At 50.4% G+C, this 26,891-nt stretch overlaps 1 protein-coding gene across 8 annotated transcripts in view; it reads left to right on the top strand.

Annotated features, from left to right (window-relative positions):
- CCL25 (C-C motif chemokine ligand 25) overlaps window positions 1-26,891 on the top strand; it is a 47,215-nt gene that overhangs the window by 11,732 nt on the left and 8,592 nt on the right. For 2 of the 8 annotated variants that reach the window (XM_037994326.2, XM_037994325.2), the window contains exons 2-5: window positions 10,955-11,211; window positions 12,235-12,348; window positions 24,114-24,539; window positions 26,741-26,799. The gene's annotated coding sequence lies outside the window, so the exon portion shown is untranslated. Of the gene's footprint in view, window positions 1-10,954; window positions 11,212-12,009; window positions 12,349-24,113; window positions 24,810-26,740; window positions 26,800-26,891 lie in introns of all 8 variants that reach the window. The other 6 variants (XM_073017021.1, XM_073017023.1, XM_073017019.1 and 3 more) reach the window with 6 other exon arrangements.

Here is a 26,891-nt window from a genome sequence, read left to right as displayed (position 1 = left end):
GCCTGCTCTGATTGTGAGATAGGAAATTCCTGTCTGGTTTTGCTTTTCTTTTTGTGATGGAGTCTGTCTCTGTCATCCAGGCTGGAGTGCAGTGGCACAATTTCGGCTCACTGTAATCTTCACTGATAGTGGATTACACTTTTATTTTTAGTTTTTTATGAGATGGAGTTTTGGTCTTGTTACACAGGCTGGAGTGCAATGGCAAGATCTCAGCTCACTGCATCCTCCGCCTCCCGGGTTCAAGCGATTCTTCTGCCTCAGCCTCTCAAGTAGCTGGGATTATAGGCACGCACCCCCACGCTTGGCTAATTTTTTTGTATTTTTAGTAGAGACATGGTTTTGCCATGTTGGCCAGGCTAGTCTCGAACTCCTGACCTCAAGTGGTCCACCCGCCTTGGCCACCCAAAGTGTTCACAGGCATGAGTCACCGCATATGGCTCTGTTTTCCTTTTTTTTTTTTTTTTTTTTTTTTATTAATCAGAAGCATAGTTTTGATCCGAGGAAGTAGGAATCAATCGGCAACGGTAGTTCGGGGTTTTCTTGCCGTCCCTCTCAGTCCCTGTCCGTTCCTTCAGCATAAGCTGTTGTGAGTCCAGGAGGTTAGGAGACACAGAAGCTGACTGAGCCCAAGTCCCTGCTCTAGAGGATATCACTGCCCCGAGGCAAAGACGGACACGTGGACACATAAATCCACCCAGCGTGACGAGGGATGGGCACAGGTCGGCCTCCCATGGAGGGCAGTGTCGGGGCCACATTAATCCATGAGGAAGGGTCGGCCGGGCAGAGAAGAGAAGTGGGGAGTTCCAGACAGAGGGACTGGCAGGAGCATTGGCACAGAGCCGTTTCATTTTATTTATTTTATTTTATTTTAATTTTAGACAGGGCCTCACTCTGTTGCCCAAGCTGGAATGCCATGGTGTGATCATGGCTCACTGCAACCTCAGCCTCCTGGGCTCTTTTTTTTTTTTTAAGAGATAGGGTCTTGTTCTGTCACCCAGGCTGGAGTGCAGTGGCATGATCACAGTTCACTACAGCCTCAAAACTTCTGTCAGGGAGGATCATTTGGGGAGCAGGGGCGCTGGTTCGGAGGGGAGATCACAGTGAGGTGTCACTGACCTTGAGGAGCCCTGGAAAGTCGGGCAGAGAAGCTCTGATGTGATCCCATAGCCCATGTAGTCAACCCACTACAGCCCGATGCGGCCCATGCCTGTTTTCCAACGGCCCGTGAGCCAAGAATGATTTTTCCACGGTTGTATTTTGTGACATGTGAAAAATACATGAAATGCAAGTTTCAGTGTCCATAAAGCTTGACAGTAACACAGCCACGCCTCTCCTTTGTGTGTGGCCAGGGGACGCTCTTGAGCTGCCACAGAGGTGGAAGTTGTGCAGACAGGACCTGCTTTATGGATGTGCAAACTGCATCACGCAGGGCCCTGCCCTTCCACTGTCCCCGTTCTGAAGTTCTTTATAGTTTATGACTGAAGGGCCCTGCGTTTTTATTTTGCATCAGGCCATGGAAATTATATAGCCGGCCCTAGCAACAGAGGACACGTACCCTACAAAGCCCCAAATATTTGCTGTCAGACCCTTTTCAGGAAACATTGGTGGATCCCGTCTCCCCCCCACCCCAGAGGTTTCTATGTCCTGATACCCCGGAACCAATTAACATGGTACATCACATGGCAGGCTTAAGGGTCTTTTTTTTTTTCTTTTTAAGAGATAGGGTCTGGCCGGGCTCGGTGGCTCACGCCTGTAATCCCAGCACTTTGGGAGGCCAGGGCAGGTGGATCACGAGGTCAGGAGATCGAGACCATCCTGGCTAACATGGTGAAACCCCATCTCTACTAAATATACAAAAAATTAGCCAGGCGTGGTGGCGGGCGCCTGTAGTCCCAGCTACTCGGGAGGCTGAGGCAGGAAAATGGCGTGAACCCGGGAGGCGGAGCTTGCAGTGAGCCGAGATCGTGCCACTGCACCCCAGCCTGGGCAACAGAGCGAGACTCCATCTCAAAAAAAAAAAAAAGAGATAGGGTCTTGCTCTGTCACCCAGGCTGGAATGCGTGGCATGATCACAGTTCACTACAGTCTCAAAACTTTTGGGCTCAAGCGATCCTCCTGGCTTAGCCTCCTGAGTAGCTGGGGCTACAGACATAATCCCCAGCTAATTTAAAAAAATTTTTTTAGAAATAGGGTCTCACTATGTTGCCCAAGCTGGTTTTATTGAACTCCTGGCCTCAAACGATACTCCCAACTCAGCCTCCCAGTGTTGGGATTATAGGTGTGAGCCACTGTGCCCAACCTGGTTAAAGATTTTGAGATGGGCCAGGCATGGTGACTCATGCCTGTAATTCCAGCACTTTGGGAGGCTGAGGTGGGTGGATCACCTGAGGCCAGGAGTTTGAGACCAGCCTGGCCAACATGCTGAAACCCTGTCTGTACTAAAAATACAAAAATTGGCCAGCTATGGTGGCACACGTCTGTAGTCCCAGCTACTTTGGAGGCTGGGGTTGCCATGAGCCGAGGTTGCACCACTGCACTTCAGCCTGGGCAACAGAGCAAGACTCCATCTCAAAAAAAAAAAAAAAATCTTGAGATGGGAGATCATTCTGGATGATCTGGGTGACCCAATGTCATCACAGGGTCCTTATAAGAAGGAGGCAGGAGGATCAAATCAGAGATTGGAAGAAGCTGTACTGCTGGCTTGAAGGTGGAGGAAGGGGCCACAAGCCAAGGAATTCAGGCGGCCTCTAGATGTTGGGAAATGCAGGGAAATGGATCCTCCCTTGGAGCCTCTAGAAGGAACCAGCCCTGCGCACACCTTGATTTTAGAATCTAGTAAGAACTAATTTCAGACCTCTGACCACAGGATTGTAAGATAATAAAAATGTACTGCTTTGGGCTGGATGCGGTGGCTTACATCTGTAATTCCAGCACTTTTGGGAGGCTGAGATAGACAGATTGCTTGATCTCAGGAGTTTGAGACTAGCCTGGGCAATATGGTGAAACCCCATCTGTACAAAAAATAAAATTAGCTCGGCGTGGTGGCACGTGCCTGTAGTCCTAGCTACTTGGGAGACTAAGGTGGGAAGATGGACTGAGCCCATGAGACTGAGGCTGCAGTGAGCCATGATCGCACCATGGCATTCCAACCTGGGCAACAGAGTGAGGCCCTGTCTAAAATTAAAATAAATAAAATAAATAACATAAAATAGTTCTTATAAGTCACCAGGGTTGTGGTTGTTTGTTACAGTAGCCGCAGAGAAATAAAGGGGGTAGGCATTGAAAATTTATTGGCTGGGTGTGGTGGCTCATGCCTGTAATCCCAGCACTTTGGGAGACTGAGGCAGGTGATCACTTGAAGTCAGGAGTTCAAGGCCAGCCTGGCCAACATGCTGAAACCCCGTCTCTACTAAAAATACAAAAATTAGCTGGGCTTGGTGGCGGGTTGGGAGGCTGAGGCAGGAGAATCGCTTGAACCCGGGAGGTGGAGGTTGCAGTGAGCCGAGACTACGCCACTGCATTCCAACCTGGGCGACAAGAGTGAAACTCCATCTCGAACAATATATATAAAAATACAGATACAAAAATTAGCCAGGCATGGCGGCACATGCCTATAATCCCAGCAACTCAGGAGGCTGAGGCAGGAGAAAAGCAGGATAATCGCTTGAACCCAGGAATCGGAGTTTGCTGTGAGCTGAGATCATGCCACTGCAGTCCAGCCTAGACAGCAGTGAGATCTGTCTTAAACAAACAAACAAAGAATTTATCTTTTAGTTGAAAGAGTTTAAAACTGAGAGACTGCCAGGCGCGGTGGCTCACGCCTGTAATCCCAGCACTTTGGGAGGCCGAGGCGGGCGGATCATGAGGTCAGGAGATCGAGACCATCCTGGCTAACACGGTGAAACCCCGTCTCTACTAAAAATACAAAAAATTAGCCGGGCATGGTGGTGGGCGCCTGTAGTCCCAGCTACTCGGGAGGCTGAGGCAGGAAAGTGGCATGCATCCGGGAGGCAGAGCTTGCAGTGAGCCGAGATTGCGCCACTGCACTCCAGCCTGGGCGACAGAGCGAGACTCCGTCTCAAAAAAAAAAAAAAAAAAAAAAAAAAGAGACTTATATGATTCTCTCCTTTTTTTTTTTTTTTTTTTTTTTTTTTTTCTGAGACGGAGTTTCGCTCTTGTTGCCCAGGCTGGAGTGCAATGGCGTGATCTCGGCTCACTGCAACCTCCGCCTCCTGGGTTCAAGCCATTCTCCTGCCTCAGCCTCCCGAGTAGCTGGGACTACAGGCATGTGCCACCACGCGGGGCTAATTTTGTATTTTTAGTAGAGATGGGGTTTCTCCATATTGATCAGGCTGGTCTCGAACTCCCAACCTCAGGTGGTCTAACTACCTCGGCTTTCCAAAGTGCTGGAATTACAGGCATGAGCCATGGCACCTGGCCCTCTCTATCTCTTTCTTTCTCTCTTTCTTTCTTTCTCTTTCCCTTCCTTCCTTTCTTTTCTTTTCCCTCCTTCCCTCCTTTCTTTCTCTTTCTCTCCCCTCCGTCCCTCCCTTCCTTCCTTCCTTTCTTCTTTCCTTTTTTCCTTCTTTCCACAGGAACCTGGGGCAAGTAGAAGATACAACATGAGAAGTGGGGAGGCCTCCAGGGAGGCCCTCTAGACAACTGAAGGAGAGATGGCAGAGTGGACTGGTGGCCAGAGGAGTGCTGGAGGGTTCTGGAGAGAAGGAGGCTGATTCCAGATGTCTAAGATGTGGGGTCAGCAGGACCCTGAGTGACCAGTGAAATGTGAAGAAGGTGGCAGCCAGGTCAATTAGAGACAGATGTGGGGGAAAGCCATTCTGGCTCAAAATTCTGGAGGGTTCCATATACCGGATGGAGTTACTCTGGGGACATCATCAGAAATGGGTGTGCCTGTCAGGCGAGCAGTTCACTGGTCAGCCCCCACACAGAGCCGAGGCATCACAGCCCACCCCAGTTCGCTGTCCATTCTGAAAACAGAAGCCGGGCAAGCTCCAAAAAGCTGGAAGAACCTTCTAGAAGCCCTGTGTTCTTCTGAGGCCCAACTTCAATCCAATGCCACCTCAAGCACCAGTGAAATCGGTCATAGGAGAAGATTAAAGGCTTTGTGTTTTTTCTCAGGCAGTTGAGTTTATTTTCAGGTTAGCAGCAGTTTGGAGTTCACTTCCTGGATGAGATCAGAGTTGGAGGGGCAGGTGGCCACGGTGTTACTGTGTGAAGAGTCCTTGCAGCCACGGCTCATTGGCAGTTCTACCTTCTGCACAGTTCTGACCTGAAGAGGCTGGCCCCGGAGCAGACACAGGAATACCAGGCTTACTTACTTTATTTGTTTATTTATTTTTGAGATGGAGTCTCACTCTGTCGCCAGGCTGGAGTGCAGTGGCATGATCTCGGCTCACTGCAACCTCCGCCTCCTGGGTTCAAGCGATTCTCCTGCCTCACCCTCTCAAGTGGCTGGGATTACAGTTACGTGCCACCACACCCAGCTAATTTTTGTATTTTTAGTAGAGATGGGGGTTTCACCATGTTGGCCAGGATGCTCTTGATCTCCTGACCTCGTAATCCACCTGCCTCGGCCTCCCAAAGTGCTGGGATTATAGGTGTGAGCCACTGCGCCCGGCCTATTTATTTAAGACAGAGTCTTGCTCTGTCGCCCAGGCTGCAGTGCAGTGGCACGATCTCAGCTCACTGCAACCTCGTGTCCCAGATTCAAGCAATTTTCTTGCTTCAGCCTTCTGAATGGTTGAGATTACAGGCACCCACCACCACACCCAGCTAATTTTTTTGTATTTTTAGCAGAGATGGGGTTTCTTTTTCTTTTTTTTTTTTTTTTGAGACGGAGTCTCGCTCTGTCGCCCAGGCTGGAGTGCAGTGGCCGGATCTCAGCTCACTGCAAGCTCCGCCTCCCGGGTTCACGCCATTCTCCTGCCTCAGCCTCCCGAGTAGCTGGGACTACAGGCGCCCGCCACCTCGCCCGGCTAGTTTTTTTGTAGTTTTAGTAGAGACGGGGTTTCACTGTGTTAGCCAGGATGGTCTCGATCTTCTGACCTCGTGATCCGCCCGTCTCGGCCTCCCAAAGTGCTGGGATTACAGGCTTGAGCCACCGCGCCCGGCCAGAGATGGGGTTTCACCATATTGGGCAGTCTGGTCGAGAACTCCTGATCTCAAATGATCCACCTGCCTCAGCCTCCTAAAGTGCTGGGATTACAGGTGTGACCCACCGCACCTGGCCACCATGCTTGACTTTAGGAATTACTTCACTTTCCCCAGCCGCAGTTTGTTTATTTGTACAAGGCAGGCAGTACTGGTGCTACCACCTCGAGAGCCTGTTTAAAGCAGGAACCCAGCAGGACACTTAACGCACCTTCTTGGTGGCCGTCCAGTAAAGAACATGGGGGTCAGTGACCCAGAGGGCAGCACAGACCTCTCCACTGCTTGTCACAGAATTGCAGCCTCTCTAACACCACACGCAAGATAACACAGGTCACTGGCCTGAGCCAGCTTGGGACATTTTCCAGAGTTCACTTTCTGGATCCTAACTATAACCCTTCCATTCCTTTTTCTTTCTTTCTTTCTTTTTCTTTCGTTCTCTTCTTTTTCTTTCTGTCTTTCCTTTCTCTTTCTTTTTCTTTCTCTTTTTTCTTTCTCTCATCTTTCTTTTTCTTTCTTTCTTTCCTTCTTTCTCTTTCTCTTTCTTTCCTTCTTTCTCTTTCTCTTTTTTCTTTCTCTTTTTCTTTCTTTCTCTCTTTCTTTTTCTTTCTTTCTCTCTTTCTTCTTTCTCTTGCTTTCTCCTTCCTTCCTTCCTTCCCTCTTTCCCCCTCTCTCTCTTTCTCTTTCTTTCTTTGATGGAGTCTCATTCTGTCACCCAGGCTAGAGTGCAGTGGCACAATCTTGGCTCACTGCAACCTCCACCTCCTGGGTTCAAGTGATGCTCCCGCCTCAGCCTCCCAAGTAGCTGGGACTACATGTGTGTGTCACCACGGCCGGCTAATTTTTGTATTTTAGGAGAGACAGTATGGCTGTGTTGGCCATGCTGGTCTCAAACCCCTGACCTCAAGTGATCTACTCATCTCGGCCTCCGAAAGTGCTGGGATTACAGGTGTGACCCACCATGCCCGGTCTCCAGAATATTTTCATCACCCCATAAAGAAACCCTGTACCCATTAGCTGTCATTCCCCATTCCTGGAACCCACTAGTCTACTTCCTGACTCCACGGATTTTTCTACTCTGGATACTTCATACAAATGGAATCTTATCCAGTGAATTATTTTGTGTCTGGTTTCTTTCACTGAGCATGTTTTTAAGGTTCATGTGCTATTGTAGAAGGAGTTAGTACTTCATTCCTTTTTAGGGTTGAATATAATTTCATCCTATGCCGGAGGCTGAGTCAGGAGGGTTACTTGAGGCAGGGAGTTCCCTTAGGCCACATAGCAAGACTCTAACTTTAAAACATCTTTGAAAAATCAAGCCTGGGCAGGGTGGTTCATGCCTGTAATCCCAGCACATTGATGGTCCAAGGCAGGCTGATCACCTGAGGTCAGGAGCTTGAGACCAGCCTGGCCAACACGATGAAAGCCTGTCTCTACTAAAAATGCAAAAATTAGCGGGGCATGGTGGCGAGAGCCTGTAGTCCCAGCTACTCAGGAGGCTGAGGCAGGAGAATTGCTTGAACCTGGGAGGCAGAGGTTGCAGTGAGCCAAGATCGCGCCACTTTCACTCCGGCCTGGGCGACACAAAATTCCATATCAAAAAATAAAAATAAAATAAAAATTAGCTGGGGGTTGGCAAGATGCAGTGTCTCACCCCTGTAATCTTAGCCTGTTGGGAGGCCGAGGGGGGCTGATCACCTGAGAATTGCTTGAACCCAGGAGGCAGAGGTTGCGGCAAGTGTAGTGGTGTGATCTCGGCTCACTGCCACCACCACACCCGGCTAATTTTTTGTATTTTTTAAGTAGAGACGGTTTCACCGTGTTAGCCAGGACGGTCTCGATCTTCCGACCTTGTGATCCACCCGCCTCAGCCTCCCAAAGTGCTGAGATTCCAGGCGTGTGCACCCAGCCCCTTCTTCCTATTCTTTCAAAGCCACCAGTTGCCCTCCTATGATAACCCATTATCTATTAACCCGTGGATCTATTAACGCATGAATGAATTGATCTGTTCATGAGGCCAGAATTCTCATGACCCAGTCACCCCTTAAAGGCCCCACCTCTGTCGACACTGACTGCTACATCGAGGATTAAGTTTCACCACGAGTTTTGGAGGGAACGAACATTGAAACTGTAGCACCAGGTGTTATCAGTCTATTAAAAGCTCATGCAAATTGATAAGCACCAAAGGTGCAAAGATCAGAAAGAGACAATTCCCAGGAAGAGAAGGGGAGTCTAGGAGCCTAAGAGTGAATGTATTGGGCATCAGGGGAGGGCCTGTTGACCAGAGTTGGTCACAGCAAGGATCATTCCAATGCTGCCAGGACCTCAACACTTGCTTTCCAAAGGGGTGGCTGCCATTTCAATTGGAGAGACCCTTTGGATAATGCATACCCAGCATATAAGAGGGTTCATAGACCAGGTGTGGTGGCTCCTGCCTGTAATCCCAGCACTTTGGAAGGCTGAGGCAGGAGGAGAATTGCTTGAGTCCGGGAGTTCAAGACCAGCCAGGGCAACATAGCAAGAACCTGTCTCAATGGAAAAAAAAAAAAAAAAGGTCGGGCCCAGTGGCTCCTGCCTGTAATCCCAGCACTTTGGGAGGCTGAGGCAGGCGGATCACCTGAGGTCAGGAGTTTGAGCTCAGTAGCTCTGTAAAAATACAGATCACCTGAGATCAGGAGTTCGCGCTCAGTAGCTCTTTAAAAATACAATAATTAGCTGGGCATGGCAGTAATTAGCACACCTGTAATCCTGGTTATGGAGAGGCTGAGGCATGAGAATCGCTTCATCCTGGGAGGCGGAGGTTGCAGTGAGCCTATCGTGCCATTGCACTCCAGCCTGGGCAACAGAACGAGACTCCATCTCAAAAAAAAAAAAAAAAAAAAAGGTTCATAGTCTGAGCTTGTGATTATACCACTGAAAATTACCCCCAAGCCACCTGTGGAAGGGCTGCCTGCAGGAGGACGTGTCTTAGGATCTTTAATTAAAGTTACCTTCTGGTTGGAAACTACCTAAATGCCCAGCACTCAGGTTGGCCCAGTAAATCATGCACCCATAGGAGTTACGGTCAGGAGGTCTGTGACCCTGTAGAGTAGTAGTGGCTCCTGGGCCCTGGGCCAAGCACTGTACTGATACCCTCAAATCCTCATAGTAACAGCCTGTTCAGTTCTGTTAGCCCCATTTTACAGCAAGGGGCTGCTCTGGGGGAGGAGAGGAGCCCAGCTGGGTGGGAGATCGTGGGTTTATGGTGACATCTGTGGGTATTCTATCCAATCAAGGGCCTGAGGCTTAAGAGGCTTGAATTTGGGGGAGACAGGGACACTCTAAATGGTGCAGTTAAAGCGGTGGCTTCAGGTCCAGGTGGGAGAAGAAGAAACAGCTAGGGAAAAGGGATGTATTCGTCTTTTTTTTTTTTTTTTTTTTTTTTTTGAGACAGAGTCTCGCTTTATCACCCAGGCTGGAGTGCAGTGGTGCGATCTTGGCTCACTGCAAGCTTCACCTCCCGGGTTCACGCCATTCTCCTGCCTTAGCCTCCCGAGTAGCTGGGACTACAGGTGCCCGCCACCTACCACGCCCAGCTAATTTTTTGTATTTTTAGTAGAGATGGGGGTTTCACCGTGTTAGACAGGATGGTCTCGATCTTCTGACCTCATGATCCGCCCGCCTTGGCCTCCCAAAGTGCAGGGATTATAGGCGTGAGCCACTGCGCCCGGCCATATTAGTCTTTTTTTTTTTGGAGACGTTCTTGCTCTGTCACCTAGGCTGGGCTGGAGTGTAATGGCACGATCTCGGCTCACTGCAACCTCCGCCTCCCAGGTTCAAGCAATTCTCATGCCTCAGCCTCCCGAGTAGCTGGGATTACAGGCATGTGCCACCAAACCCGGCTAATTTTTGTATTTTCAGTAAAGACAGGGTTTTCACCTTGTTGGCCAGGCTGGTCTCAAACTCTTGGGCAACAGTGATCTGCCCACCTCGGCCTCCCAAAGGACTGAGATTACAGGCATGAGCCACCGCCCAGTCTCAGTGGTCTTTCATCTTTGTTCCATCCTCATTCCTATTCAGTACCTGATGTGCTTCTGTCTTACTGGGGTGCACCCCGGGGGACGCATGACTGTGCTACAGCCCATGGGGTTTCAGCAGGGTAAGCAGAGGACCTCAGGTGGCCCTTGTTACCCACACTGCTGACTCAGGGAGCTCAGGCTTGGGGAGGGGTCACATGGAAATCACCCGGCTGGCCAGAGCAGTTGCAGCCACATCAGGTAGAGGGCAGGAGCCAGCAGTGGGATTGGGTGGGCCCCCGTGGGAGGGACGGCCAAACCCTGAAACTAGCCTCCACCCTCCAGGGTGCAGGGGCTTCCCTGGACACAAACTTTCCTTCCTCGTCCTCCTCTTTATACCATTGCACCCGGGTTTGTTTGTCTGTTTTTAGTGACAGGCTTGCTCTGTCACCCAGGATGGAGTGCAGTGGCATGATAGCTCACTGCAATCTCCGCCTCCCAGATTCAAGCGATTCTCTTGCCTCAGTCTCCTGAGTAGCTGGGATTATAGGCATGTGCCACCACATCCGGCTAATTTTTTAATTTTTTTTTTTTTTAGTGGAGACGGGGATTCATTATGTTGGGCAGGCTGGTCTTGAACTCCTGATCTCAAGTGATCCACCTGCCTTGGCCTCCCAAAGTGCTGGGATTACAGACATGAGCCACCGGCACCTGGCCCCTGGGGTTTTCTTTACCCAGATCCCTGCTGCCTTCCGTTCCTGTGGCTGACGTCTCCCTACCTTGTCCCCCAGAAATGCAGCTGCTTTGTCCTCAACCACAGCTCCCGCATCCAGTGCAGGGCCCGGCTCTTGACTGAGACATCAGCAAATGTGAGCCCTGCTCTCCTGGGTCACTGCAGGCTCCTTCAGGAAGGAGGCGGGGATCTGTCCCCCTTGGCATCCCCAGTGCCCCGCATGGGGGGCCTGGCACCCACGAGGCAGTCGAAGCTTGCGGACCGGATGAACAAGCAGTGAGCCCTACCTTCGAGGGCCTCTCTTGAGGACACCAGGTGGGTTTATGACATCCCAGCAGACACGAGGCCCCCAGGGACCAGTCCCTCTCCGGCACTGGCACCAGGGCCCTTGCCCCACTAGATCGGGCCTCCCAAGCTTGGGGTCCCTTTTCCAGTCGGCAAGAGAGGCACTCCACTCCTGCTCCAGCCCAAGGAGAACCTGCCAACTCCAAGGGGTGGCCATTGAGGGGATCCGTGACATAAGTCCTTCAGAGGCAGCAGGGACAAGGAGCTGTAGGGAGAATAGGGCAGGCCTGGGGTGGGGGGTGCTGGCAAGGTGCAGACCCACCACCCCAGCCCAACCCCTCCTCCGCAAATCCCATCATCTCTGCCCTGTGCCCCATGAACAAACCAGCTCCTTTCCAGCCCAGTGACCAGCACAGGCTCGAGACGTTTCCCTCAGACATTGTCTGCCTGACCACCTCTTCCAGCACAGCGAGGGGCATGGGATCTGGAGGCCAGAGCGGGCCAGGCCTAGGGGTGGGGAGAAAAACATCACTATTCTTAGATCCCTCGTCCTCCAGGGCTCGTCCTCCAGGGCTCGGGTCAGGCCGAGCAGTCACATTCCAGAGGTAGAAGCCATCAGCCCACACAAATGCTTCTGTTCCCTGAGGAGGCCAAGGGTCACCAGGAACTAAAATCAGCTTTTCCCAAGAAAAGCAGGAGACGGGGTGGGGGGTGGGGGCCAGGGGTAGAAAGGCCAAAGGTCACCCAGTAAACACCTTCCAGCTGCCCCTGCTGGGAAAGCCCCTCTGAGTCCAGACGGATGAGGACAGAAGCATTCTCACCCTCTAGGCTACCCGCTGGCTGATTCTTCCTGGTAGGGGGTGGTCCTGTGCATTCTAGATTATTGAGCAGCTCTCTGGCAGCCCACCGCCCGCACCCCCTCACCACCCCCACCTTAGTGGTGACAGCCAAATCTCTCTCCAGGCACGGCCAGGGTAGGTATTTGGGGTAGGTATTTAGGAGCCTGCTGTTCTATGGACTCTGTTCTCGGCCTGGAATCCTCTTCCCACATAGCACAAACCCCCGCCAGCCCTGCAGTCTTCCAGAACTAAACCCACACATCACCTCGCTCAGAAAGTTTCCCGTGGACCCCCCCATCTTACGAGTTTTGCCCCCACGGATGCTGTGGTAGGTAAAATAATGCCCCCTTGGTCAGATACGGTGGCTCACACCTGTAATCCCAACACTTTGGGATGCCGAGGAGGGAGGATCGCTTGAGCCTAGGAGTTTGAGACCAGCCTGGACAACATAGCAGGACACAGTCTCTACAAAATATATATATATATATATATTTTTTTTTTTCTTTTTTCTTTTTTTTTGAAACGGGGTCTCACTCTGTCACCCAGGCTGGAGTGCAGTGGCCAGATCTCAGCTCACTGCAAGCTCCGCCTCCCGGGTTCATGCCATTCTCCTGCCTCAGCCTCCCAAGTAGCTGGGACTACAGGTGCCCGCCACCTCGCCCGGCTAGTTTTTTTGTATTTTTTTAGTATAGACGGAGTTTCACCATGTTAGCCTGCATGGTCTCGATCTGCTGACCTCGTGATCCGCCTGTCTCGGCCTCCCAAAGTGCTGGGATTACAGGCTTGAGCCACCGTGCCCGGCCTCTACAAAATATTTTTAAAAATTAGCTGGGGCTTGGCGTGGTGGCTCACGCCTATAATCCCAACATTCTGGGAGGCTGAGGTGGGCGGATCATGAGGTCAAGAGATCAGGACCATCCTGGCCAACATGGTTAAACCCCGTGTCTAGTAAAAATACAAAAATTAGCTGGGTGTGTTGGCATGTGCCTGTAGTCCCAGCTACTCAGGAGGCTGAGGGAGGAGAATCGCTTGAACCTGGGAAGTGGAAGTTGCAGTGAGCCGAGATTGCACCGCTGCACTCCAGCCTGGTGACAGAGTGAGACTCGTATCCAAAAAAAAAAAAAAAAAAAAAAAAATTAGCAGAGGCTGGTTGCAGTGGCTCATGCCTATAATCCCAGCACTTTGGGAGGCCAAGGCAGGTGGATCCCTTGATGCCAGGAGTTTGAGACCAGTCTGGCCAACAAGGTGAAACCCCAACTTGACTAAAAATGCAAAAATTAGCCAGGCGTGGTGGCACATGCTTGTAGTCCCAGTTGTACTTGAGAGGCTGAGGCAGGAGAATTCCTTGAACTTGGGTGGGGGGGGTGGGGGCAGAGGTTGCAGTGAGCTGAGTTTGAGCCACTGCACTTCAGCCTTGGCTACAGAGCAAGACTCTGTCTCAAAAAAAAAAAAAAAAAAAGGTCTCTGTGGTTCATGCCTGTAATCCTAGCACTTTGGGAGGCTGAGGCAAGTGGATCACGAGGTTGGGAGTTCGAGACCAGCCTGTCCAACATGGAGAAACCCTGTCTCTACTAAAAATACAAAATTAGCTGGGCGTGGTGGCACATGCCTGCAATCCCCGCTACTCAGGAGGCTGAGGCAGGAGAATTGCTTGAACTCGGGGGGCAGAGGTTGCTGCGAGATGGAGCCACTGCACTCCAGCCTTGGCTATAGAGCAAGACTCTGTCTCAGGAAAAAAAAAAAAAAAAATGTGAGGAGGCAGGAGGGTCACCGTCAGAAAGAGACTGGAAGAGGCCGTGCTGCTAGCTGTGAAGGTGGAGGAAGGGGCCCCAAGATGAGACCTGTGGGTACCTCTAGAAGCTGGGAAAGGCTGAAAAATGGAGCCTCTAGGAGGAGCCACCCTCATCAACGCCTTAATTTTAGGACATCTGACCTCCAGTGCTGTAAAATCATAAGTCTGTGTTCTTTAAGCTGCTCTGTTTCTGGTCATTTGTTTCAGCAGCCACAAGAGACTCATACCAGCCTCTGCTCTGCAGCCCCGAGTCAGCCCTGGAGAGCCGCCAGGCAGTCAGGCTGGCATTTGCCCTTCCTGGTACGAGCTTTGTAACCTGGCAGAGCTGCTGGCCGTGACAAGCATCTCCTAGGAGATGGGGGAACTCAATGGAAAAAGGTTTCGGAGTCAGGGCTTAGGTGGACCACATTCCTTCAAGCTTTATGCCATAGAGAGCTTTGCTAGGGAGGTGGAGAAGCAGACAAAGTGACTCGTATTCTCTCCAATTTATTTATTTAATTTATTTTCAGACGGACTCTCTCTCTGTCATCCAGGCTGGAGTACACTGGCTTGATCTTGGCTCACTGCAACTTCCGCCTCATGGGTTCAAGTGATTCTCCTGCCTCAGCCTCCCAAATAGCTGGAATTACAGACATGCACCACCACGCCCAGCTAGTTTTTTGGTATTTTTAGTGGAGATGGAGTTTCACCATGTTGGCCAGGCTGGTCTCCAACTCCTGACCTCAAATAATCCACCTGCCTTGGCCTCCCAAGGGATTACAGGCGTGAGCCACCATGCCCAGCCCTGTTTATTGCTTTTTTGGTTTTGATTTTTCTTTTTTTGAGACAGAGTTTCGCTCTTGTTTCCCAAGCTAGAGTTCGATGACAGGATTTTGACTCACTGCAACCTCCGCCTCCTGAATTCAAGCGATTCTCCTGCCTCAGCCTCCCTAGTAGCTGGAATTACAGGCGTGTGCCACCATGCCCGGCTAATTTTTGTTTTTTTAGTAGAGACAGGGTTTCACCATGTTGACCAGGCTGGTCTCGAACTCTTTACCTCATGATCTGCCCACCTCAGTCTCCCAAAGTGCAGGGATTACAGGCATGAGCCACCGTGCCCAGCCCAGACCGAGTTTTTGATTCAGGGTGGGAGAGTTTATCAGAGGCTTGGACTGCTTCTGTGTCTCTGTTGTGCTTGTCTGGGAGGGACAGTTGTGTGTCTGTCCCCATACATCTTCCTGCAGCTGCAGGCATACCCGCCTCCTCTCCTCCGCTAAAGTCAGCCTTTAGCTTCCCTATTTCAGCGCACCTGAAGGGAAAGGAATGTGCTTATTAAGTAAGGCCTCAGTGTTTTACTGGGGCCCATTGTATGAGGGTGAAGTTTGGCAGTTACCCAAGAGACTTTCCCCCTATTTCCCTCTGTGCCCGAGCTGTCTTATCTGTGTTTTACTATCTGCTCTTTCTGGCTGCTTGTGGGTTGGAAGATAAGTGATTTCCTTGAAATGCAAGAGGCTAGAGAGGGAGCTGGAACTGAAACTGGCGGGGTTTGTCCCAGATGACGGTGCTCCTGCTCTATCATTCCAGACCCTATAGTTGTAAAAGGACAAGGGGCGACGTGTTCTTTCTGGCTACTTCCTGCTGATGTTGGGGGTCGGGGGAGGCGCGGAGAGTTTTCTGGTCTTGGATTGACTGCAGGAGCAACATTGTGTGTAGATGTTTTTGAGTAGTTGTCTGCTAAATGGCCATGATTCTGTCGGTTGAAAATTTTTTAAAAAGGTTAATTAGGCAGGGTAAAAACATTAGTCCTAGACTCTTCAGCAGCGTTTCTTTTTCCTTTCTTTCTTTCTTTTTGATACGGAGTCTTGCTCTGTCACCCAGGCTGCAGTGCAGTGGTGCAATCTCGGCTCACTGCAACCTCCACCTCCCAGGCTCAAGCGATTCCCCTGCCTCAGCCTCCCGAGTAGCTGGGACTACAGGCGCACATCACCACGCCTGGCTAATTTTTTTGTATTTTTAGCAGAGATGGCGTTTCACCCTGTTAGCCAGGATGGTCTCGATCTCCTGACCGCCTCAGCCTCCCAAAGTGTTGGGATTACGGGCATGAGCCACCGCGCCCAGCCTTCAGCAGCGTTTCTTATTAGGTCTGATTGGTTGAGACAGAAGCAACATTTTTTTCCCAATGACAGGCAGAGGCACGTGTTTGGGAAGACCCGTGTGTTATTTTTTTGTTAGCAACTGTTATTCCTGATAGGAAAATAACTAAGCCAAATGCTACAGTAATTGAGATTCTCTGTCTGATATTCCGCCCTGGGGATGTTATAGTATATAGTTCTACTGCAAATAGTAGATAAAGCAATTCCCAGAGGGTGGCGTAGTAAATAATTTTCATTAAAAAAGGTTTTAATATTTGGCTTACAAGGAGATGTAGAAGTGACAAAAAGTATTTGGTGAGGTAGGTGAGACTAAGGTGGGTAATTTTCACTTAGTTACTTATCTTTTTTTTTTTTTTGAGATGGAGTCTTGCTCCATGGCTCAAGCTAGAGTGCAGTGGCGTGATCTCAGCTCACTGTAACCTCCTGTCTCAGCCTCCCTAGCAGTTGGGATTACAGGTGCCTGCCGCCACACCCGCTAATTTTTGCATTTTCAGTAGCGACGGGGTTTCTCTCCTTGTTGGGGTTGTCTCAGGCTGGTCTCAAACTCCTGACCTCAGGTGATCCACCCACCTCGGCCTCCCAAAGTGCCCGGATTACAGGCGTGAACCACTTTGCCCACCACTTATCTTTTATGATTTTCAGATTAAGATTTCTTATTTTTTTTTACATTGATAGGACATTTTTCTGGGCTGTTAGGGGTTGCTTTCTCCACTTTTCAGGCTTTGACTTAAGTGTAATGTATCCAGGAGTTGATTTCTGTAACAGATATAATTTAAACTGTAGACAATAATAAAAATTGAAAAAATTAGGCAAGACTAGAATGTAACAACAGGTGTGCTATAGTTTTGTTTTTTTTTTTTAACTATACTTTAAGTTCTAGGGTACACGTGCACAACGTGCAGGTTTGTTACATACGTATACATATGCCATGTAGGTGTGTTGCACCCATTAACTTGTCATTTACATTAGGTATGTCTCCTAATGCTATCCCTTCCCCCTCCCCCCAGGTGCACTATGGTTTTTTGTTTTTGTTTTTGTTTTTTTTGAGATGGAGTCTCGCACTTTAGCCCAGGCTAGAGTGCAGTGGCACGAACTCAGCTCACTGGAAGCTCCGCCTTCCGGGTTCATGCCATTCTCCTGCCTCAGCCTCCCGAGTAGCTGGGACTACAGGCGCCCGCCACCATGCCTGGCTAATTTTTTGTATTTTTAGTAGAGATGGGGTTTCACCATGTTGGCCAGGATGGTCTCGATCTCCTGACCTCATGATCCACCTGCCCTGGCCTCCCAAAGTGTTGGGATTACAGGCGTGAGCCACCGCGCTGAGCCAGTGTGCTATAGTTTTTAAAACATAATTTTCACTCTTCAGTTTCCCATCTTTATTAAAAGACAAATAATGGTAGGACTGGTTTGCTTTATTATATTTGGCTTAATTATTTGTATACAGTGCAGCAAGAATAATTATTTGCTACATAGGCCTTTTTTTTTTTTTTTTTTTCCTTGAGACAGAGTCTCGCTCTGTCACCTAAGCTGGAGTGCAGTGGCGTGATCTCCGCTCACTGCAACCTCTGCCTCATGGGTTCAAGCGATTCTCCTGCCTCAGCCTCCTGAGTAGCTGGAATTACAGGCACGTGCCATCACACCAGCTAATTTTTTGTATTTTTAGTAGAGACGGGGTTTCACCGTGTTAACCAGGATGGTCTCGATCTCCTGACCTTGTGATCCACCCGCCTCAGCCTCCCAAAGTGCTGGGATTACAGGTGTGAGCCACCGTGCCCCACGTCTTTTTTTTATTTTTAATTATTTATTTATTTATTTTTTTGAGACTGAGTCTCGCTCTGTCACCCAGGCTGCAGTACAGCGGCACAATCTTGGCTCACTGCAACCTCCGCCTCCCGGATTCAAGTGATTCTCCTGCCTCAGCCTCCCGAGTAGCTGGGATTGCAGGCGCCTGTCACCGTGCCTGGCTAATTTTTGTATTTTTGGTAGAGACAGGGTTTCACCATGTTGGCCAGGCTGGTCTCGAACTCCTGACCTCAGATGATCCACTCGCCTCGGCCTCCCAAAGTGCTGGGATTACAGGTGTGAGCCACTGCGCCCAACCCTTTTTTAATTTTTTTCAGAGGGAGAGTCTGTCTCCCAGGCTGGAGTGCCATGGTGCAATCATAGCCCACTGTTACCTTGAACTCCTAGGCTCAAGCAGTCCTCTTGCCTCAGCCTCCCAAATAGCTGGGACTACAGGTTCACACTACCATGCCCTACCATGCCTGGGCTGTTGAATCTCCCTGCCCTCACCTCACCCCACCCTCTGTGGCATCTTCCAGATGACCTTGGCAGAGCTCAGACGCAGACTTGACCATAACCCTCCCATGGCTAAATACATCTATTCAGGGTGGGCGCAGTGGCTCACACCTGTAATCCCAGTACTTTGGGAGGCCGAGGCAGGTGGATCATCTGAGGTCAGGAGTTCGAGACCAGCCTGGCCAACATGGTGAAACCCCATCTCTACTAAAAATACAAAAATTAGCTCTGCGTGGTGGCGTGCATCTGTAATCCCAGCTACTCGGGAGGCTGAGGCAGGAGAATTACTTGGACCCAGGAGGCGGAGGTTGCAGTGAGCCAAGATCACGCCACTGTACTCCAGCCTGAGCCACAGAGCAGGACTCTGTCTCAAAAATAAATAAATAAAAATAAATAAATCTTTTCAGCAGCTCCCTCATGGCCTCTGGATGAAGGTCACCCTTCTGGGCTTGGCATGTGAGGCCCTGAATAGCTTCTCCCCGCCTACTTCATCTTCCGCTATCCACCCCCACACCTCCTGCCCCAGATATTCTGTACTTGGCTGTTCCCTCTAGCGTCCTGCCCTGCTGGTCTCTGACTAACACCAGGTTGTCCTTCAGGTCACCATTCAGCTGTAGGTCCCCCTGGAGACAGGTGGGATGCCCTTCACATCCCCACAGCCTGATGCAGATGTTCCTCCAGGACACTGATCAGGAGGCATGGCAGCCTAAGGCTGAGTGAGGTAGCTCAGGCCTGTAATCCCAGCACTTTGGGAAGCCAAGGCGGGAGAATCCCTTGAGCCCAGGAGTTCAAGACCAGCCTGGGCAACATAGGGAGACCCTGTTTCTACAAAAAGTTACAAAATTAGCCGGGCATGATGGTGTGTGCCTGTAATCCCAGATACTTGTGGGGCTGAGGTGGGGGGATCACTTGAATCCAGAGGTCAAGATTGCGGAGAGCCATGGTCACACCACAGCACTCCAGCCTGAGCAACAGAAACATTATCTCCGCCAGGCACAGTGGTTCATGCCTGTAATCCCAGCACTTTGGGAGGCTGAGGTGGGCGGATCGCTTGAGGTCAGGAGTTTGAGACCAGCCTGGCCAACATAGTGAAAACCCATCTCTACTAAAAACACAAAAATTAGCCGGGCGTGGTGGTGGATGCCTGTAATCCCAGCTACTGGCGAGGCTGAGGCAGGAGAATTGCTTGAGCCTGGGAGGCGAAGGCTACAGTGAGCCAAGATCGCACCACCACATTCCAGCCTTGGCAACAGAGCAAGACTCAGTCTCAAAAAACAACAATAAAAACAAAACAAAACAAAACAAAAAACAAGAAAACCGAAACCCAAACCAAAAACAAAACAGAGACATTATCTTGAAAAAAAAAAAAAGTCCCCATTAACTGTGAGGGCCACCTGGAGAGTGGTATTATCTGTGTTCTGTCTCCAGCTCCCCACGCATCACTGGGCACCTGTTTTTATTTACTTAATTTATTTAGAGACAAGCAACTTAGTCAAGTTACTTGGTCAAGCAATGTAACCTCTCTCGGCCTCAGGTGATTGTTCTTTCTCTATAAAGTGGGAATGAATTTTAACCTAATAAGGGTCTTGTTACCTCAAGCCACTCTCTTTAAAGGCATCCACCAGCTGGGCATGGTGGTACGTGCCTGTAATACTTAGGAGGCTGAAGTGGGAGAATCACTTGCGCCCAGGAGGTGGAGGTTGCAGTGAGCTGAGATCATACCACTGCACTCCAGCCTGGGTGACAGAGTAAGACCCTGTCTCCAAAAAAAAAAAAAAAAAAAGGCATCCAATCCATCCCCTAATCTCTTCCAATCATCCAATCATACCAGCATTGGTGACAGTGAGCCTCATCTGAAAATTGTTTTTCAAAGTTTTTTCAAATTAAATTTTTTTTTCCTTGTCAGCAGAAAGTCACATCTGAATGTCTTGCTTCATTACTTGCTGCTTCTCTTGTCTGCAATGCTACTAGGCACTGAACACGTGGGACTGACTCCTTTACTGCTTGTCCCCAGCACCCAGCCTGGTGCTGGGCACATAGACAGTGCTCAATAAGTGTTTGTTGAATGAATAACAAATGGTCCCACCTAGATGTTCCATGAGGCGTCAGTGACATTAACATCATCTTTTTTTTTTTTTTTTTTTTTTTTTGGAGATGAGTTCTTACTCTGTTGCCCAGGCTAGAGTGCAGTGGTGCAATCATAGCTCACTGCAGCCTTGAACTCCTGAGATCGAGCAATCCTCCCACCCCAGTCTCCTGAGTAACTGGGATTCCAGATGCAGGCCACCTTGCCTGGCTATTTAAAAAAAACATTTTTTTTTTTTTTTTTTTTTTTTGTAGAGATGGGGGTCTTACTATGTTGCCCAGGCTGGTTTCAAACTCCTGGGCTCAAGTGATCCTTTTGCCTCGGCCTCCCAAAGTGTTGGGATTATAGGCGTGAGCCACCACACCCAGCCAGTCACCATCATCTTTGATAGCTGCAACGTGTCGGCTTGTTCACTGCCGTCACCCTGGGGCCCAGCGTGTGCCTGGAACACAAGGGATACTCAGAAAACAGATGTGGAAAGGGTGAGTGGAGCTCAGCACATTCAAAGAGGGACTCAGGACCCTATGGGACCCTCTCCCCAAGGCCTGCCACCCTCTCTTTCCCATGCAACCCCTCCTCCAGCCCCAGGCAGCAGGGCCAGGATCAGGCACTCTTCCCAGCTGTCCGGCCCCCGCACATTCTGCACGGGCAGGACAAGCACAAGGACGAAAGCCAAGGTCATGTGCTTGGTAATACCGGTAGTTTGAATCCCTCTGGAGAACCATGGCCCCTGCCCAGGCCACTGCTACAGCTGTCTCCTGGAAGACAGAGGCCTCTGGTTAGCTCGGGGTGGGGATCCCCTCAGAACTGACTTTCCAGGGGCCAGCAGAGTCAGCTACATCAGGGACTTAGGGTTCGGGTTAGAGTTAACCAAATTCTCGAACATCAGGCCAAGAGCTTACAAGACATCCTGGAAAAACCCTTCTTTCCTCCTCCTCCTCCTCCTCCTCTCCTTCCCCCCACCTCCTCCTCCTCCTCCTCCGGTTGCTGGGCAACCACTATGCATCTGGACCAAAGCAAGAGGCAGCTGGTTTAAAGACACACACAGACTGAAAGTGAAGGGAGGCAAAAAGATATTCTTTGAAAATGAAAACCGAAAGAGATCAGGGGTAACTATACTTGTATCAGATAAAATAGTTTTTAAGTCAAAACTAACACGAGAGGAAGAAGTCATTATAAAATGAAAAAGGGGTCAGTTCATCAAGAGGATAAAACAATTATATATATATATGCACCCAACATTAGAGCACCTAAATATATAAAGGAAATATATATGAAGGAAATATGAATAGATCTGAACTGCAATACAGGAATAGTACTGCACTTTCAACAACAACAACAAAAAAAAAACACCAGCCTGGGCAACATAGCAAGACTCCATCTCCACAAAATTAAAAAAATACATTCGTGGGGTGTGGTGGTGCATCTCTGTAGTTTCAGCTATTTGGAAGGCTGAGGCGGGAGGATTGCTGGAGCCCAGGAGTTCAAGGCTGCAGTGAGCCATAACAACATCACTGTACTCCAGCCTGGGTGACAGACTGAGACGCTGTCTAAAAAAAAAAAAAAAAAAAAGCAATGAACAGATCCAGGCAGAAAATCAGTAAGGAAACATTGGATTTGAAATACACTGTAGATCAAATGGAACTAATGACTTATGTAGAACATTCCATTTGACAGCAGTGGAACACATTCTCCTCAAGTGCACAGAGGACATACTGCAGGATAGACCATGTTAGACCACAAAGCAAGCCTAAACAAATGTAAGATTATGGGGTGCGGTGGCTCACACCTGTAATCCCAGCACTTTGCGAGGCCGAGGCAGGCAGATCACGAGGTCAGGAGATCAAGACCATCCTGGCTAACACGGTGAAACCCCGTCTCCACTAAAAATACAAAAAATTAGCCAGGTGTGGTGGTGGGCACCAATAGTCTCAGCTACTCGGGAGGCTGAGGCAGGAGAATGGTGTGAACCCAGGAGGCGGAGCTTGCAGTGAGCCTAGTGTGTGCCATTTCACTCCAGCCTGGGTGACAGAGTGAGATTCCGTCTCAAAAAAGAAAAAAAAAAAGTAGGATTGCAATTATATCAATCTTTCTTTTCTGACCACAGTGATACGAAAGTAGAAATCACTCATAGGAGGAATTCTGGAAAATTCACACGTGAGAAAATTAAACAACACTCTCCTACACAACCAATGGGTCAAAGAAGAAATTAAAAGGGAAATTAAAAAATATCTTGAGTCCGGGTACAGTGGCTCACGCCTGTAATCCCAACACTTTGGTGGCTGAGGCAGGAGGATCACCAGAGGCCAGGAGTTCAAGACCAGCCTGGGCAACATAGTGAGACCTCCCCCCTATCTGTACAAAAAATAAAAATAATTAGCCAGGCATGGTGATGCTCACCTGTAGTCCCAGTTATTTGGGAGGCTAAGGTGGGAGGAACACTTGAGTTGGAAGCTGCAGTGAGCTATGATTATGCTACTGCACTCAGCCTGGGTGATAGAGGGAGATCTGTCTCTAAAAACAAAACAAAACAGAAACAACAACAAAAAAAAACATGAGACAAACCGAAATGGACATACAATATACCTAAACCAATGAATGCAGCAAAAGTGGTTCTAAGAGCGAAGTTTATAGCAATAAATAAATGCCTACATAAAAAAGAAGAAAGATCTTTCAAATAACCAAATTCTCTTAAAAAAAAGAGGTAACTGGAGGCTGGGCATGGTGGCTCAAGCCTGCAATCCCAACACTTTGGGAGGCCAAGGCAGGCAGGTCACTTGAGGTCAGGAGTTCGAGACCAGCCTGGGCAACACAGTGAAACATGGTCTCTACTAAAAATACAAAAATTAGCCAGGCATGGTGGTGGGCGCCTGTAGTCCCAGCTACTTGGGAGGCTGAGGCAGGAGAATCCCTTGAACTCAGAAGGTGGAGGTTGCAGTGAGCCAAGATCATGCCACTGCACTCCAGCCTGGGCAACAGAGGAAGACTCTGTCTAAAAAAAAAAAAAAAAAAAAAAAAAAAAAAAGGGAGGCAGCTGGGCACAACAGGAGTCCAGGCCTGGCAGATGGGGTTCTTACAAGACTTGTGACCATGCAGGGCAGTGGGGGCTCATCAGAAGCCAAGAGTCTCATCAGGGACCTGGAGGCACCAGAGTTCAGGAGAGCTGCAGGCAGCTGGGGTCTGATATGCAAAAGTGACTACAGGAGGACCGCCACTTCTGCCAGTTCTCCCAGTGCCCCTGCGCCTTTGTCAATGACCTCCCAGGCATCTGCTCTATGGCGCTTCCCCACTGGGGGACTGTTCTTTTCTTCACAGTATTTAAGAAATAAAAATTAGATTTTCCTGGCCAACAAAAAAAGTAAATAACTTGGCTTCTCTGACTCTCAGTCTCCTCCTCTGTACAGTTGGGCCAATGGTGAGCACCCAGGAACATCCTACATCCCACTAGAGGTGCCTGCCACTGGGTGGGGCAGAGATGGTGGTGGCTGGTGCAGGCTTCCCAGAACATCTCATCGCCCCTGCCCACCACCTGGCCACTGCAACCGACTGGGCTTGTCTAGAAAGACACCTGCCTGCCCGCCCAACCCTGCAGGCTCTGGGATGTTAGTCTCTGAATTTATCTGAGCTACAGGATGGAGACCACCCTCAACTGCTCCCATCATCAGAGATGCAGAACAGAAGTCGATGTTGGGGGGCAGTTGTTCCCCCAGCTGTGCCGATTTCACACTGGTGGAGAAGAGGACTCCTGCTGATAATGGATTTCTCTTTTTTTTTTTTTTTATGAGATGGAGTTTAGCTCTTGTCGCCCAGGCTGGAGTACAATGGCAAGATCTCGGCTCACAGCAACTTCCACCTCCCGGGTTCAAGTGATTCTGCTGCCTCGGCCTCCCAAAGTGCTGGGATTACAGGTGTGAGCCACTGCTCCCAGCCGATAGCGGATTACTCTTAATGCCCTCCAGCAGCTGCAGGAATGGAAGAGTCTAGTCCAGCCCCGAATGTGAAGGTCTGGCCTTCATTCACAGCAACTGTGGTCCTCAGAACTCCGGGTTTTAACTCGGGGCCTCGACTCCCGGATCATCCCGTCTCTTGCTCCAACCACTGGGTCCCGGGTCCCCAGAGCGCCCACCCCAGTGCACCTTGCATGCTGGCCCATGGAGGGCCCCCTTGCTGGGAACCCCTTCTCCCCGTGAAGGCTGCCGGCGGGACAAACGGTGAGGGGTGAGGCAGGGAGGGAGACTCACACGTAGGGGACCTCCCCCAAGCCTGGGTAACACCGTCTTGGCCGCTGCCCGCGGGCTGGGAAGGTAGCGGGCAGTGGGCCGTAGCGGAGAGCCTGGGCCGGGCCCGCCACGCCGCTTCCCCACGCTCGCAGCCACGCGGAGCCGCGTCCTGGTCCAGCCTCACCCACCCAGAGCAAGAGGCAGAGGAACTGGAGCAGAGCCTGGGCCCGGGGGCTGCCTCCGGTCGCAGCAACGGGACGGGTGAGAGCACCTGCCACCGGCGCGTCGTAGCTGCTGACCATGCAGGCCCCGCCCTAGTCTAAGCCCCTCCTACAAAGCCCGGCCCCTTGCCATAAGCGCCATATGTTAGGCTCCGCCCACTGTTTTAAATCCCACTCTGCCCTGCCCCTCATTCTGAGCTATATAGCAAGCCCCGCCCATAGCCATAAACCACGCCCACCAAGCCCTGCCCCTGGGCTCTATGTGTCATTTATCTATCTAGTCACGTCCCCGGATAGAAGCCACACCCACCAGACCCGGCCCCAGCTCTAAGCCCCACCCACCCGGCCTTGTAGTTTGGGACAGGGAAGTAGGCTAGGGACCGCCGCCTCTGGGCTCCCAGTGGAAGGGGAGAAATGAGAAAGCAGTTCAGGGTGTGATAAACACCCACAGAGGTCAGATGTAGCTATGGATGCAGGCGATAAAAAGTTTGAAGCAATCAGCTCTGCGGCCTCTGCAGCGCTCCTTTCGCCCTCCCTAATCTTCACCTCGTGTCTCCCCTAGTCCCTGTGTCCTGAGTGGGTCTTGCTGACCCAGGGAAAGAAGACATGCCTTCTCAGTGAATTTTGCTTTGCTTCCTGAGGGCATGGCTACCTGGGGCTCCTGGTTTTTCTTCCAAAAACAAAACATTCCTTCCATTTTTTTGTTCTTTTTTTTTTTTTTTTTTTTGAGACAGAGTTTCACTCTTGTTGCCCAGGCTGGAATGCAGTGGTGCAATCTTGGCTCGCTGCAACCTCCGCCTCCCGGGTTCAAGCGATTCTCCTGCCTCAGCCTCCTGAGTAGCTGGAATTGCAGGTGCCTGCCACCACGCTCAGGTAATTTTTGTAATTTTAGTAGAGATGGGGTTTTGCCATGTTGGCCAGGCTGGTCTCAAACTCCTCACCTCAGGGGATCCGCCTGCTTTGGCCTCCCAAAGTGCTGAGATTACAGGTGTGAGCCACTGTGCCCGGTCACTGTTTTTTTCATTTTTTGAGAGACAGGGTCTTGCTGTGTTGCCCAGGCTGGAGTGCAGTGGCATGATCACAGCTCACTGTAGCCTCAACCTCCTGGGTTCAAGCAATCCTCCCACCTCAGCCTACTCAGTAGCTGGGACTACAGGTATGCACTACCACGTCGGGTTAATTTTTAGAAACTTTTTTATAATGACGCAGGTCTCTCTCCGTTGCCGGGGCTGGTCTTGAGCTCCTGGGCTCAAGTGATCCTCTGGCCTTGGCCTCCCAAAGTGTTGGGATTACAGACCTGAGCCACCATGCCTGGCCTAGAGAGTTCATTTCTTGTTGGGATTGTTCACCGGTGGGAAGTGCACCCTTGTGCCGTGCTGACTATATTCATAGAGTTATGTAACCATCACTCGCATCTAATTTCAGAACTTTTGTTCTGAAACTCATACCCTCTCGAAGTCACTCCTTCATTCTCCCCTTCCCCCATCCTATGGCCACCGATAATTTACTTTCTGTTTCTATGGATTTGCCTGTGGTCACAACCAGAGGATTTCTGTGACGTGCTAAGTTACCTAACTCTGGTGTGGAAGGAGAGGGAAAGTCAGGGACCCACCAGGGAACAGGTAGCTTGAGGGTGGGGGAAGCATGAAGGTAAGGGCTTGCTTTGGGGGTTCAAGGCAGTCTGAGCCTTGTTTGCAGGCAGCCAGCGTCCACCAGGTGTGTGCAGGTGAGGGAAACAGGGGAAAAAGGGCCCTTTCTGGAGACAGTAGGGGTGCTGGCTGGCAAGCCTGGGATGGGGAGTGGGGAGGCAAGGGGGCCTGTGAGTCGAGGTCGGAGCTTGCTGTAGAGGAGGGAGAATTCCAGAGGCTGAGAGTGCAGGTGTGGAGGAGGAGGAAGGGAGGAGGGCAGGCAGGGGGTGGCTGGGTGGGGCTCTGTCTATAAAGAGTGAAGCTCAGCGTCTTGGTCCTGCAGATGGAAGAGCTTGGCATACAGCCTGGTGGGCATCAGCTCCCTTGACCCAGTGGATATCGGTGAGTCTTTTCCTTGAACATGACTCAGATGACCAGCTTGTCCCTCCAGCACGGCTTGTTCCCATTTTATGCGACCTCCTTCCCTTGCCATA

Source organism: Chlorocebus sabaeus, chromosome 6 (genome assembly GCF_047675955.1).
Source record: "Chlorocebus sabaeus isolate Y175 chromosome 6, mChlSab1.0.hap1, whole genome shotgun sequence".
Classification (NCBI taxonomy): domain Eukaryota; kingdom Metazoa; phylum Chordata; class Mammalia; order Primates; family Cercopithecidae; genus Chlorocebus; species Chlorocebus sabaeus.
This window is presented reverse-complemented; position numbering and strand designations above follow the sequence as displayed.